Consider the following 16,263-nt stretch of genomic DNA (forward strand, 5'->3'; position numbering starts at 1 on the left):
TTTCCACCTTAAATCATGATTCAATTAAATACCAATCAACATTTTATTGCAGCAGTAAAATTAATTAAAATGAATAACTGCTGGTTAGCATATGTTTATGTATGTATCGTACCGTTTTCGGTTAATAATATGCGAACGGATGCCGAAATTGTGTTGTTATGGCCAATTAGTCGTTTATAGACGGACATATAGCTTCTGTTGTTGTTTTGTGATGCAAAGACTAAGGGAAACACATATTAAATCGTGACTAGACGACATCTGTTCATAGGAGATATTGAAGAAGAAAAAAAAACAATACTAATGTAATAAAATAAAATTGTAGACGATATTTGTACGAGATGTCTCGTATATACGAAAAATTTAAAATATATATATATATATATATATATATATATATATATATATATATATATATATATATATATATATATATATACATGAGGAGTTCTAATAAGAGCAATAGAAGCTTGGCCGCGTGGTCCCGGCATAGAATAGGCCACCCCTTCCTGTACCGTAGGTGTTGTAAGATCTGATTAAGGAAGGGCGAGGAATGGGAGCAGCGTCCCTCTTAAAACGTCTCTAAAACTTGACTGCGGTTGCCAACCCGCCTGCCAGGCTTTATGCTCAGCAGTGGACAGTTAAAGTCTGATAGGACGGTGACGATGAATGGAGCCCAGAATAACAATATTTAGATTTTTGGGCGGTAGAATTATAAAAGAATCCTATTCAAAAATGGTTAAATTTACGTTTACTGAATAAACATATTTGAATGAATAAATGAAAGCTCTTTATTGTTGCCCCTTCAAAAAATGATACAGATTATAAAGATGCTTTCGTATAAAAAGAAAAAAAATTTTTTTTTTTCTCTCGTCTGTCTGTTTGCCTGTAAGCTTGTTCCGGCATAACTCAATAATTAGTGTCTCAAATCAGATACGGTTTTCACCGTTGTATTGAAGTTGAAGGTTTAACTTAAAATATATATGCTCCAGGCATATTTCATTTTGATATGGTATTTTTTTTTATACAATTTAGAATGGCAAGCTGACAGCCCACCTGATGGAAAGTGGTAACCGTCGCCTATAGACATAAGCAGTACCATGGACATAACAGAGTATACTGTTTCGCCCATGATACCCCACATGCGTTGCCATTCCTGAGGACTCAGGTGTTATTCCTCTGTACCCAGTAAATTCACACCATATCCCACCCTTTAAACTGAAACACAGCCATGCAAACACAACTGCTTCACGGTTGAAACACGAATGGAACAGAGATACCATGGCAAACGACTTTTGTACAAAGTCTCCCTCTAGTAAAAGGGATTACCTGCTTCCAAAAGCTAATTAAATTAGTTAAATATTTTTTTTATTGACCCATTGTTTTATCTGTGCCAGCTAATCTATGACTAATAGCAAAACGGTAGACGTTCGTGGTCAGATGGCTACGTAACGTGGGTCCGCCAGAGCCCCGCCGTGGGAGTCAACGACAGGCGTCCATTATACATGATCTACGTGATGTGTCACAACTAATTAAGCGATCGTCCCATATGTCGAAGCTTGCTTATGTCATTTTCATGGACTATTGATGCCCCACCGTTATTGAAGTGAGCGTCGTGCTTTCTGAGGGCCTACCATGAAATATTTTCCGAAATTTCGGGTACGAACGAAACAGAAATTTAATGTTAAAATTACATAATACATGCCGTTTAAAATGAATAAAAATGATAAAATATCATTCCTCTGGACTATTAGGATAGGATTTATGATGAACGAAATGTTAAGCTCCATTTACTGGGTAGATTTTGGTACGAACAAAACCACGAAATTGAAACACACACACACACACACACACACACACACACACACACACACACACACACACACACACACACACACACACACACACACACACACACACACACACATACACACACACACACACACACACACACACACACACACACACACACACACACATACACACACATTACACGACGCAAGCCTCTGACATATCTTACTGTTATTTATTTAAATAAATATTAAATAATTTAATTATTAGTAATCATAATAGTACCTAAAGTGTTGGTCCAAATAAATTATTATTATTATCATTATTATTATTTTCATGGACTATTGATGCCCCACCGTTATTGAAGTGAGCGTCGTGCTTTCTGAGGGCCTACCATGAAATATTTTCCGAAATTTCGGGGACGAACGAAACAGAAATTTGAGGTTAAAATTACTTCCTTTCTCGGTGGTGTCGTAAGAGGCGACTGAGGGAGGGTAAGGGATGGGCAGCAGCGTCCCTCTTAAATTATCTTTAAAAGCCTAATTGCGGTTGCCAACCCGCCTGCCAAGCGTGGCAACTACTGGCCAAACTAGTCTTATAGGCAAGGTTTATATTCAGTTATGGACAGTTAACGGCTGAAATGATGATAAAATGATTCATTTATCATTAAATATCCCAATGTCGTGTAGTAAAATATCCTTCTGTAAAGTCGAGTTAAAAATAAAATACTATTTACTTACACTGCATACATCGTGCTATCTTATCGATTTGGGGGGACAGGGATTGTTAATAATGAGCTCCAACAGACCTATTACTAGCAATATCTAACAGGTCGACCTCCATTCGGTTCCCCCTGGAAACCATTGTGATTAATTTTTGATGAATTCGTCACGATGGGCCAACTGACCTGTTCCATCTTCACCTATCATCCCTCACTGGTGCCCCGCCAGTATATATCGATACCGCAATCGGGGTTACCATTCCATTCACATCCATTAAAAAAAATCTCATCGATTTATACGTTTTGTCAATAAGAAGAACGACGCTGATGTAAGATTAATAAGCTCAGGTTATCTCGGCTAACTAGCCGTGGACTACACTGTTATGTCTAACTGGTTTGCGTTGGTTCTGTTCCAACAAATGTATGACAAACGACAGAATAACTTTTGCATGATGTCATTATAATACATGGATTTGGTTATTTTTAGTCGTATCCAGTGGAGCATTTTAGTATTTGAAAATAAATATATATGTATTAATAAAGGCGTTTGTTTTAACAAACTATCAACACACAGCCAAGATTGCTAACATCCTTATTCATAATAATTTGAGATTATTTTCTATATAAAAAATTTACTTCAGTTATGACAAGACTATATATTTTAATTTAAAAATGAAGGCATTAAACAGATTTTAATAAAATTTCAATGAGACTAACTATATGACTATAGTATAAGATTATATAAATATAGTGAAAGAATATACTAATATGTAGTATATTCTTTCAGATAAAAAAGATTTTTCCAAATCGGTTTATAATTGATGGACTTATCAAATAAAAAACACAATTGGATTGAGAAGCTTCGTTTTGAAGTCGATTGAAAATTAAAATCACCTACAAACTTATGCAACTGTTGGAGGGTCACTTACTTTCAAATTGGGAGAAAAACAAAAAGGCAAAATATTTAAATACCTAAAATAGGTTTATGGGACGTTTGGCGTTTTTATGAACAAGAGGTTTGTCTAGAAAGCTGATATTTGCGACTTACTCGTAGGTCGTAAGAACTTTTGAATATTTTAATTTAAAGGTGAAAACAACTGTAAATACAAAATAACGTGTGTAAAGTCGTGAACAACAGTGTAAATTATAACTTGATGTATTTATCAATAGATGTATAAACTACATACATACATACATATATGTTACGCCTGTCTCCCATTAGGGTAGGCAGAAACAATGGAACGTCAAATGCTACGATTCAAACAAACCTCTTTCACTTCTTCCACATTCATCAATCTTTTCATATACATGTATAAACATAAAATGAGATAAACATGTATAAACTATATATATATATATATATATATATATATATATATATATATATATATATATATATATATATATATATATATATATATTTGTTTTCTCAGTGTAATTTGTTCTTCTAATTGTTTGTAATATTTTTTCTATTGTAACCTTTAGGAGGAAATAATAAAGAGTAGCTCTGAACCCAATCGCCGTGTGGTATATAGCCATAGAACTATGCCTCGGAATTTTTTTATTTGTTTTAACTAAAATGTAGCCCGTGTTGCCACTTATAATGTAACTTTTTATTGGGGAAAGAATTTTTGGAATCGATTATATATTTTTGAGTTTATCTCTTCTCAAATCTTTCCCATTTATAATATTAGGTTCATATTATTATTATTTCAGCCGTTAACTGTCCACTGCTGGACATAAGCCTTCCCCGTAAAGGGAAGTTGTGCCAATAGTTGCAACGCTTGGCAGGCTGGTTAGCAACCGCAGTTAGGCTTTTAGAGATGATTTAAGAGGGACGCTGCTGCCCATCCCTTGCTCTCCATTAGTCGTCTCTTACGGGAAAGGAAGGGGTGGCCTATTCTATGCCAGGACCACACGGCAAATAATCGATTTTTTTTTATAAAACAATCTTGTTACTAATGATATGTTTCGTAACCCATTACAATCGCTAATTGGTCATTACGACGAGTGTTCGTATAAAAACAATATTAACATAAACGCTAATTAAAAGAACATAATAAAACTCGGGCGTGCGTCGTTTGACATTCGGAAATCAAGTTTGATGCTTTAAATTGAACCGTGTTCACAGTGCATGTTCATATGTTAGTATATGTCTGCACATTCGAAAAGTTGACTGTTAGGGAAAGCCTATAGAAGTCTGTCTTTTGTATCATATTTTATTCGTCATTAAAGTTTAAATAAACATGTTTAACTATTTCAAAATAATTATTTTATCTAGATGATTGTGAGTATACTAAAGAAATAATACCGACCTCCACCAGCAGTATTTTTAAACAGATACCACGTTGAAAACTTCAGAGAAAGAGCACATTTCTTCTTAAAATACTTCTCTGATGTTGTGAGGTAATGACATGTGACTCCATCATCCTAGAGACGTCGTTGTCTATGAATACAATCAAACGTGTTACTCTTTTTTTTACTGTCAACAGTTAGTCGAGCTATGCCAGTTCACTAAGTGATTTATTATACTACCTTTGAAGAACCCAAGATTTTTTTATGCAATTTAGAATGGCAAATAAGCTGACGGTCAACTTGATGGAAAGTGGTAACTGTCGCCTGTAGACATGTAGGGAGGCAGTACCATGGATATAACAGAGTATACTGTTAAGCCCATGATACCCCCCTCATGTGTGGCTATTCATGAGGACTCATGTGTTATTCCTCTGTACCCTGTAAATTCACTGCCATATCCCTTCAAACTGAAACACAGCCATGCAAATACAACTGCTTCACGGTAGAAACACGAATGGGACAGGATTATTATTAATTATAGGACGAAAGAGACACGTCACGGGAAATGTCATTCCACATTGTCACGGTGTTTCACGTAAGTGTTGACAAATTTATTTTAAATTTTATTGTTTTTAAAATACCTAATATTTATTTATTTATATATTCATTAGTATATATATGTGTACACGACCTGTCTCTCCCCATTAGGGAAGTTTCAGAAACAATGGAATTTGCTATTAATTATTGTATATATATGTGTACATACTAAAATTACATATATAAATATATATATATATATATATATATATATATATATATATATATATATATATATATATATATATATATATATATATATATAAATAACAAATATATTACGTTTAAATTCGTTGTTTTTATGTAACTTTACTGGCTTGTTGTGGACACTTCTTTAGAGACGTAATACATTTTTATAATGGTTCATTTGTCATTTCATATCTGTAGGTATCGTAAATATTAAAATTATGAATATAACATTTAAATTAATGTATTTAACTGTAGCGTTATATGGTGCTTTAAGCTTAAATTCATTTTGCCTTGAGGCGCTGTCTGAATTGTTTCCTTTTAAAACTACGCTTACATTATCAAATCTATCGAACGATTTTTATCTTTACTTTTATTTGTATGTAAGAATAAATAGGTCTTTTGCAATAAGTAATAGTATTAATATTTAGTAAGTTAATTCTTCTGTAGAGGAAATGGAAGAGTTCTGTGTGATTAGAAACATTTGGCATTTCATTGTTTCTGCCTACCCCAATGGGAGACAGGCGTGACAGATATGTATATATGTATTCTACCACAAATTGATAATGTATATTATTATATATTAGTATTTAGAAGCAGTGGCAAAGAAGACGACTGTAACTTTAATAAAATTGTGTAGTACGCAATCTTATTTTGTTATTATTATTCCAGCCGTTAACTGTTCACTGCTGGACATAAGCCTTCCCTGTAAGGACAGTTTTGTCAATAGTTGCTACACTTGGCAGATGGATTCGCCATCGTAGTTAGGCTTTTAGAGATGTTTTTAAAGGGAACCCTATCAATATAATAAATACGATAGTTTGTAACGATGGATAAATGGATGTTATTGTTTAATGTAAAAACTACTGAACGGACTTGAATGAAATATACATGTATATACAAATATACATGTATATACAATTAAATATAATTTGATAGAGTTCTCAACTTAGCATATAAGATACTTTGTGTTAACTGATTCACGGCGAAGCCACGGAAGACAGCTTTGGTATGTTTGCTGTTAATTTTCAATAGTATTGTTTCTTTTTATGTATTTCCTTCACTTGTACTTATTATCTGTGCAAATTTCATCAACTAATAAAGTATTTTATTGTCAAATTATTATGTGTTGTTAAAACTGTGTTGTCCTGAAATAATAAAATACAATAAAAAAAACGTAATTAATTGAAATGAATTTACTTTGCTATAGCATATTTTTTAGGCAAAAGAGATGTATGCCGTGATATATATAAGTCCTTTGTTACGATGTTCGTTAGTGCTAATCTTGAAATAGCTCAACAGACTTTAATGAAATTTGAGAGATTTTATAGTTTTCTTTACGATAAGAGAAAAAGTACTTTTTAAATACAGGTACAGGAATGAAGTCATGTTTTCCGAGTCAATTAGTAGTCTTATTATAAATGCTGATGAATGAGAGATTTATCCAAAATAGCTATTGCAATGAATGTATGAAATGATATCCTTACATTCGCCTAGCATTTTAAAATCCAACATATCAGGGATCCATTCATCCAGGGGAATATTCTCTATATAGTTTCTTGAATAAATTCAATTTGTTAACGGTATTTTACATCGCCGGAAAGTTGCCGGAAATTTAAACGGACACACCCACTCTAGTACGAATAGTAGTATACATATATAGATTAATAATTCGAAACCTGTCACACAAAAACGCCACAGATTCAAAACGTTATCAAATTACAGCTACCACTAATGGGCTATCCCATAAAATTAGAGGTAAAGATAAAAAAAAAACGCAATAAACCGATTCGCGAATATTTATGGGCGCTAAAACGAGAGCATCAACATTTAATGCTAATTTCCATTTTATTGCCCGACACCGGACACCGTTTTGTTGCGATTGTAATGGAAATAACATTGCTTTCCGTAGTGTTGCCTACTCAATAATTAATTATTGTTCACACAGATTACCTTTTTCTTTTTTTTTTTATACAACTTAGAATGGCAAACAAGCTGACGGCCCAATTGATGGAAAGTGGTAATCGTCGCCTATAGACATGAGCAGTACCGTGGACATAACAGAGTATACTGTTTTGCGCACGATACCCCATGTGTTGCCATTCCTGAGGACTCAGTTGTTATTCCTCTGTACCCTGTAAATTCACGCCAAATCCCACCCTTCAAACCGAAACAGCCATGCAAAAACAACTGCTTCACGGTGGAATCACGAATGGGACAGGTGCTCAATTAAACGACTTTTGTACAAAGTCTCCCTCTCCCTCCATTTAAGAGGGATCACGTGGAGGTCGATCTGACAGGGTATATTGTTAGCAATGAGATTGGTAGTTCGTATTACAAAAAATCTCTTCTGCCCATTTAAAAAAAAATGAAAGAGCTTGTAGAGGTCTATTCGAATAAAAATTTTGTAGTCTATGGACGCCTGCATACTAGGAGTGTCGCATTAGACTATAGTTTGTTGTATAAACATAAAATAAACATAAATTTCAATAAAAACTTATTCAATTTAATCGATTACCTGTAATCAATCAAGATAAGCAAAACTCAGTGTTTTCTTCGTGATTTAATTTTAAGAGGGATGATGCTGCCCGTCTCCTGACCTTTGGTCGCTTCTTATGACACCTATGGTAAAGAAAGGGGTGGCCTATTCTATGCCGGAAACATAGGGCGAATTATGGTTACTTCAATAGAAATTAATGAATTTATTTATTTATTTAAGGCAAACAAACAGCTAAAATAATACATAATTATATACTTAAATAGTAATTTGGTAGCCACTAGAATTTGCACAAAATAAAATACAAGTAAACAAAACACAAAATTAGACAATACTAAAATAAAACAAAATTAAATAAATATAAACAAAATTAAATTTAAAAATTTAATTAATTAAAAGGTAATTAAGTTTTCTTGAAATTATCAGAGAAACATTCATCAATTAATCGAATTTTTATTTCTATTAATTTACTTGTATTTACCAAATGAAGACTGTTTTATTGTTAGCTCAAGTATTCCTTTTGTTTATTTTATACTATAATTATTATTATTGATTCCACTGCAATGCCAGTTCTACCTGAATATTTATTATTATGGTTTAACAAACGCATCATCAAGAGGCATTCCGTGTTAATCCTTTATTAATTTTGTTAAGACTGTAGTCAGTTTTATTGTGGTATAAAATCTCAAATTATCTCATCTCGTATTACAAGAGAGCCATTTATACTTCCATACATGACAGTGTGTGAGTCGTTAAAGTATTTTGTATCATAACCACTGATATCTATAGAAATAGATGGAGCATTAGTATGTAATTTACGTGTCGATTTTTGGTCCTGAATTAGGTGCAGCATTAGAAATTGGTATATGGAGACATAAGCCAATTATATTCACAAATGGTGATTATATGTCACCATGTGTTGTATATGTTATGTGATATCCATGGTGTGTTCGTGTACATAGGCGATACTTATTACTTTAAATCGTGTGGGCCGTCAGCTTGCATCATCTTTTGATATTTTCTTGTTAACAAATTTGTTTTGTTGAATTTGTAAGTCACGTTTTAGTCATTTTATGGGTTCGTTACCAAAATGCTACTAAAAAACTTTTACGGTGTGTTTTCAGCCGTTCATCCTTCCATCTTTTCCATTTATTCTTTCCCGTAGGTGTCGTAAGGTGCGACTGAGGGAAGCCGAGGGATAGGCAGTAGCGTACCTCTTAAAATATCTCTAAAAGCCTAACTGTGGTTACTAACCTGCCTGCCAAGCGTGGCAACTACTGGCAAAACCCCCCAAGGGGGAGGCTTATGTTCAGCAGTGGACAGTTAAGGGTTGATATGATAATGATGATGGTCCTTCTATCTGTATATGTAGTATTATATCACAGTAATTGCTAATGACGCTGAATTAAAATTTATTTAGAGTAGCAGGTAATCAATATATATATAAATATATAGTTGACAATATATGTTATATTGCAAACCCCTCTTATAGGCTGTAAACGGCGGATATAGTGATAATATATTTAAAAAAACAGTTAAAAAAGGTTTTAAGTTTCTTCGTTGAGGAGTCCAAAGGAGCTGCTCGATATTTCGCGGGTACAGTATAAATTATATAAGTTAGAAGCCTTGCGCTCTCTATTTCTATTTACATCTGAGATCTTTAGTTACTTGTACAGCGAATAGCTTGTTGTAAACTTGTATGTCCTCACGATAATCATTAATGTAATGTACTTAAATCACGCTATGTTTAATTTTAGCATTATTACGCGCAGAATAACAATATATTCCACTTTATCGGCGCTAAACGCATAAAATTATAATAATATTCATGAGAAAAAATATTTATGTTTGAGACGAGACTGCGAGAAGTGAATATTTATTTAACTAGCCGTGTGCCCGGTGAGAGGGACAGTTCGAAATAGAAGGACGGATAGACCTATCCACTTTAACAGAGATAGACTTTGTACAAAACTCGTCTGCTTGTGTATTTATGGTGTTATTATTTACGTATTTCAGCCATAAAGTGGTTGTATTTGGATGGCTGTTTTGATTTGAAGGGTGGGGAATGGTGGGATATAGTAGTAAAATTACAGGATACGAAGGTGTAACACCATAGTCCGCAGCCTATACATGAGGGATGTTCATGGTTCCTGTCTATAGGCGACGGTTACCACTTCCTATCAGGTGTGCTATTAGCTTGTTTTGCCATAAATTGTATGAAAAGGATTATCGGTTCTTTTTGTTAGAAAAGTAGGATCTAAATTCGACGGTATACGTGTTTTTTTTATACAACTTAGAATGGCAAACAAGCTGACGGCCCACCTGATGGAAAGTGGTAACCGTCGCCTATAGACATAAGCAGTACCATGGACATAACAGAGTATACTGTTTCGCCTATGATACCCCTCATGCGTTGCCATTCCTGAGGACTTAGGTTATTCCTCTGTATCCAGTAAATTCACACCATATCCCACCCTTCAAACCGAAACACAGCCATGCAAACACAACTGCTTCACTGTTGAAACACGAATGGGACAGAGGTACCCAAGCAATCGACTTTTGTACAAAGTCTTCCTCTTTCCCTCTCCCGTATGTGTATTTGGGTGTATTTGTTGTGTGTATGTTACTTTTAAACCTTCTATATTAATGTGTGAGATGATTTATGACGTCCTCGATCCCAACTACTATACGTTAAAAGTAATTCAGCTAATTTGATGATTCTTTTTACAATTTTATTTATTTATTTATTTTTATTTTACTTATTTGGCAATTGATATATTTTAAGTATTTTGTATTTTTATTATACTATAATTAACAGTATTTAAGCTATGGTTTGATCAAAAGATGGGCAGCAGCGTCCCTCTTAAAACATTACCAAAGCCTAACTGCGGTTGCCAACGCGCCTGCTTAGCGGGGTAAATACTAGCAAAACTCCCCTCATAGGGGACGCATATGTTCAGCAATGGAACAGTTAATATGGTATGGTAGTTTTATTATTATTATTATTTTGTACAAAAGTCAACCTATGTCCCATTCGTGTTTTACCGTGAAGCAGTTGTGTTTGCATGACTTTGGTGGGATATGGTGTTTTACAGAGGAATAATGGAATGGTATCATGCTCATGTCTATAGGCGACGGTTACCACTTTCCATCAAATGAGCCGTCAGCTTGTTTGCCATTCTAAGTTGTATAAAAAAAAGTTTTTATTTTTATTTTAGTATGGTATGAAATGGTAAGCTATGATTTGCGAGCTACGTAGCTCAAAGTTGCGAATTCTAAGAAAAAGGCAAATTATTATAACAAAAACTTGAAGATACCCTTTTCACCGTTTAAATTCTCTGGTTTATTACTTGTCTTTCACTTTTACTTTACGTAAATTCGAATATATGTATGTACATGTGGGAATGTAAATTAATAAAGAATACAAGCAAACATATTTGATTTAATGAATAAAAGAAATGTCAAATTTTTGAGAGTCATCTATCTACGTTCCTTTCATTATAAATGTGAAAGTATGCTTTTTTAATCTTGATACTACATTTTGCATACAAGTTATCAGTAAGTAAGCTCCCATGTCTGTTTTTTGGTTTGAAGGATAGAATACGACCGGTCGATCGCGATGGACCGATCGATCGTGACTTGTAGTCCAGTCGATCGTGACAAGGGAAAATATAATATTTTGCTAATCCAGCGGAAGATGCTCGGACGCAATGCTCACACTAATATAAATAAGTATTTACTAAGAATAATTTTCATTGTTACGTTTTTTGTTCTCAATAATATAAACAATACTACAATACTACATAATTGTGTACTGAACTACGTTGTTTAATTTGAGATTTCAAAAAGTATGTATTTGGTAGATCGCACAGAGTATCGTCAGTAATTTATTAATAATTTTAATGACTTATTTAATTAACATTTATTCTTTTTAAGTTTTTATATTTTGCATGTCTAATTATGGCGAAATATGAGAACTTACACCTATGTTAACATCTGTACACTTACCATGTTTCTTGTAATAAAATAAATAAATAAATAGTAAATCTTGGGTCTAGTCAAGTCGACCACCCCTGGAATGTGACAATAAAAATTACAGGGTAATTAAAGGACAGAAGTATAATATTTTAAGTTTTATAGAATTGTTACGAATGAGTGTTCAATGACATTTACAAAGTATTAGGTATTTGTTGTCCGCGGTTCTGTTCATGTCTACAGCCGACGGTTGCTACTTCTCATTCAGTGGAACCATTAGCATTTGTGATTCAAAATTAAAATCGGTCAAGCGTTGTCCGACTGATTATTGTACGTATATACGTATACATATAGATGTACATATACACATACATACCCTTATATGTATGCTACAAAGGTATGTATATGTAGGTATTTTTTTTTTTACAACACAGGGGGCAAACGAGCATGCGGCTTACCTGGTGGTAAGTGACTACCGCCGCCCATGATCACCTACAACACTAACGGCATTGCAGGTGTGCTGCCGGCCTTTTTAAAAAGGAATATGCTCTTTTCTTGAAGATTATGTTGTCGTATCGGTTCGGAAATACTGCTGCTGGAAGTTGATTCCAAAGAGTGGTTGTGCGTGGAATGAAGGGTTATTATGAAGACTTGAATGTTATAACTGAAAGTTTTTCCTAAAGATATAAAAATGCCAAAAAAAATCCCATACCATCTTACCACAATGTTTATACTAATTTCTAATTTAATGAAATTTTACAGTATGCATTATCTATTTAAACTGAAAAGAAAGCAGAATTTAAGTGAATTTTTGTGCCGATAAGAAAGAATTAAAATAGGAAGCTAGCGACAGGGGTAAAGCAATGTTTCCCAGGTCAACCAGGAGTATACCCTCCATACTTAGTGTGGATCATATGATAATAACAAGTGCCACAGAATTACACCAATTACATAATATTTATTATTCAATTTCCTTTTATTAGAATAATTAGTAATTGACTAGAAAAAGTTTTAAGATGTTTTAAATAATTAATTAAAAATTAGTTATGCATATTAGACGACGTACTCCAAAATTATATTACTTTTATAGTTTCACTAGTATTTTTTATATTTATTTACATATTAATATTATAGTTATAAAATATTAAATGAAAAAATATTAGAATGATATATAAAATTCAAATAAATTATTTTTCTTTTTTCAAATATACTATATGGCTCCCTTCCAGCCAGGACCACATATTTTTTATATGAAATACGAAGACCCAAATGATAAATAGGTCACATCTAACGAGACAAAACGATTCCAAGTCTATTAACATATTTTTTTACCTACTTAGTAACTACCTTAGATATACAACAGACGTTAGATGCCATTAAGATATGTTTTCTTTGAAAAAAAAAATCTTACAAGGAAAACAAGCAATATTTAATCTAATGACTCAACATTTTCTACAAAAAAGACTAAATTTTAACAAAATGTGCCTTGAAAGTAAACTTTTTCAATTAAAAAAAATAGGTTTACAGTTTAGATTGTGTTACATAAAAACAAAACGATTTCAATGATATAAAAAACATACTTAAAAAGTAAGTACTAAAGTGATTTTGATACATTTTTTATAGGACTATATTTGAAAGTACATCTTGTTAGATAAATATGAATTTCCTAAATAGGTTTATAAATGACGAAGTATGAGGTAACAAAAAAAAATCGAATTGAACCGAGAATCCCTTACTTTTTTGGAATTGTTTGAAAGTAGACATTATAGCGCAAAATAGGTATTAATAGAAAACACAACTGTTTTGTAAATCTATCTCTTTTTCACAATACTCAAAAAGTTTTGTGTAATGTTTGCAGAGTTCTAATATGTAAGTTTCTTTATTCTATTATAATTTCTAAATGCCTAAACAGATTTAAATGTGTTGGATATCGTTAGAATCCACATATCGTCCCGAGTGATGTTAATTATAATTTTTTGTAAATAATTCATTTTTAGCAGTTACGAAGTAAAATGTACTAATTCTAAAAGTGATAATTTCGATTCAGTAACCAACTGGAATTTTTATTTTTATAAATAAAGACGACTTAGAATTAATCCTAGTGTCCATAATAAATTGCTTTATTAGTTTATTCGGGGGTTATTGGAAATATCAATTATTTACGTTATCATTATGTAAAATGTATTTCAATTGAATTGATAAGTAGGCATCGTCTATACAAAATCACTATATATATTTTTAAGTAATCCAATATTTTCTGCCATATATTATTTTAATTTTATGCCTTAACAGATATTATAGCCATTTTAATTCAAATATTTACATGAAACATATATAAAATCGGATTAATATAGTGTGAGAAGTGTCACCGTGTAATTTTTATCGTCGAGTCGTGAAACAAGTTGGAACATCATGGAATAGAAACGTATTATGTATAATTAAAACTAAATTTATGTATATCTTTATAAATATTAATGTTATCTTGACAAGTGGTCGTCCAGTTTTGTCTGCATTTAAATAGATACACCATCTTCGAATTCTGTCCAGTTCGTATTTGTTTTGTGAATGCATTCTATTAGAAATGCACAGTTCAACGGTCTGTGGAGTTAGTTTGTTATTTTTTATTTAATTTACCTGTTAATTATATTAATTTAGAACATTTTTTTTCGTTAATTCGTATAAAATATTTATCACTTCATAATTCGCGAAAAAAGAAAATCAAGGAAAATTCGTACGAAATACGAATTTGATAATATTTTTTTCAGAGAGTGTGTTTTATTAAAATTACAAAAAAAGTAAGTCTGAAATCTCGTTTTGAAATTGCATTAAAACTGTATTTGAGTCGATTAAATTTCACCACTTTTTATGTACATTTACGAATGTTGATATAATAATGAATAAAGTATAAAAAAATATAATATAGTCCCGAATTGGCACGGTTTTTTTTTTAATAAAATACAGCACATGTTACTTGTTGATTATGTAGCTTTCTATAGGTGAAAGAATTTTTAAAATCGGCTAAATAATTTTTTTTGGGTATTTTCATTACAATTAACTAATAAAATCTTTTTCTAATAATATTACATTAGTAGTAGTGGATTATAAATTGTAATTAACATTAATTAAAATTTAATTAACTAGAATATATTATTTTATTTTTATTTCAAATTATTCAATTTTTATATCGAAATTATTTTTGTGTTCATATTTAAAAAAATTATGATAGAAAAGAACATGAATAAAACATTTATAAAAGTTTAAAATAAAATAAAAAACTTATTTACCTATAAAACTTCAACAACAATTCACACGCACAAACACTAACACCGATGTCCACAAATAATTACAGAAAAACTGTTTTTATTACTTCTAATCTAAAAAAGTTTGCAGAGAAAAGAGTCGAAAACTTTTTTCGAAGAGTTCGTAAATGGTGATCGTAGCGAGAGCGCGCGGTCGCCGTCCGTCCTCACGGGAGTTGCAGCATCCACTAATGTTGGCCGAGCCAGTTGCTTGTCCCGCTGTAGACTGCTAGTGGACTATTCGTACTATCCCACGTCAACCTGCCGTGTACATGCTCGTGGAAAACTCGGCCGCTTTTGGACATGTCTCATTTGTAAATTAATATTGGTGTCATTATTAAGGCGTTTGCAGCACCATACTTACATGAAATCGGAAATGAGAATATTCGCAAACGAACCAAAGTGACCGACGTAGTCCTAAGGATAAGCAAGCTAAATTAGTTTGTTATATAGCTCAAAGAATTGACAATCGGTAGGGAAGAAAGGTTTTGAGTCGCGACCCCGTATGAGCAAACGCAGTGTAGGTCATCCTACACTGCGTTTGCTTTGCAGGGAGTCAGTGGATGCATTTATATATAATATATATAATATATAATAATAAAATTAGTTTATTCATCTCCACAAATTACAATGTATAGATTATTTACTTTATACAAATGAAAAGTATCGTAATTTGTGGGAGATCTGGAGCCTAAACTAAGTCGTAACTTGTATCTTAGACACCAGACTGGCTTTTGGCTTAGGACCGTTCCTTATGGCAGTCTATGGAGGAGGTCTATTTTCAGTCTATTTTAACCCTTTTTTTAATAAGTGCAATAATGAAAATTCATCCCAATAAATTTCATGTCATGTAAATACATAAAATTAGGGGGGAAAGGGATTGTTAGCAATGGAGTTTGACAGCC

At 32.5% G+C, this 16,263-nt stretch overlaps 1 protein-coding gene across 3 annotated transcripts in view; it reads right to left on the bottom strand.

Annotated features, from left to right (window-relative positions):
• LOC113509355 (protein Wnt-7b) overlaps window positions 1–15,587 on the bottom strand; it is an 85,988-nt gene extending 70,401 nt beyond the window's left edge. For all 3 annotated transcript variants that reach the window (XM_052899476.1, XM_052899474.1, XM_052899475.1), the window contains exon 1: window positions 15,344–15,587. The gene's annotated coding sequence lies outside the window, so the exon portion shown is untranslated. The remainder of the gene's footprint in view (window positions 1–15,343) is intronic.
• Between the last annotated feature and the right edge of the window lie 676 nt (window positions 15,588–16,263).

Source organism: Galleria mellonella, unplaced genomic scaffold (assembly GCF_026898425.1).
Source record: "Galleria mellonella isolate WM207_F2 unplaced genomic scaffold, CSIRO_AGI_GalMel_v1 utg571, whole genome shotgun sequence".
Lineage (NCBI taxonomy): Eukaryota > Metazoa > Arthropoda > Insecta > Lepidoptera > Pyralidae > Galleria > Galleria mellonella.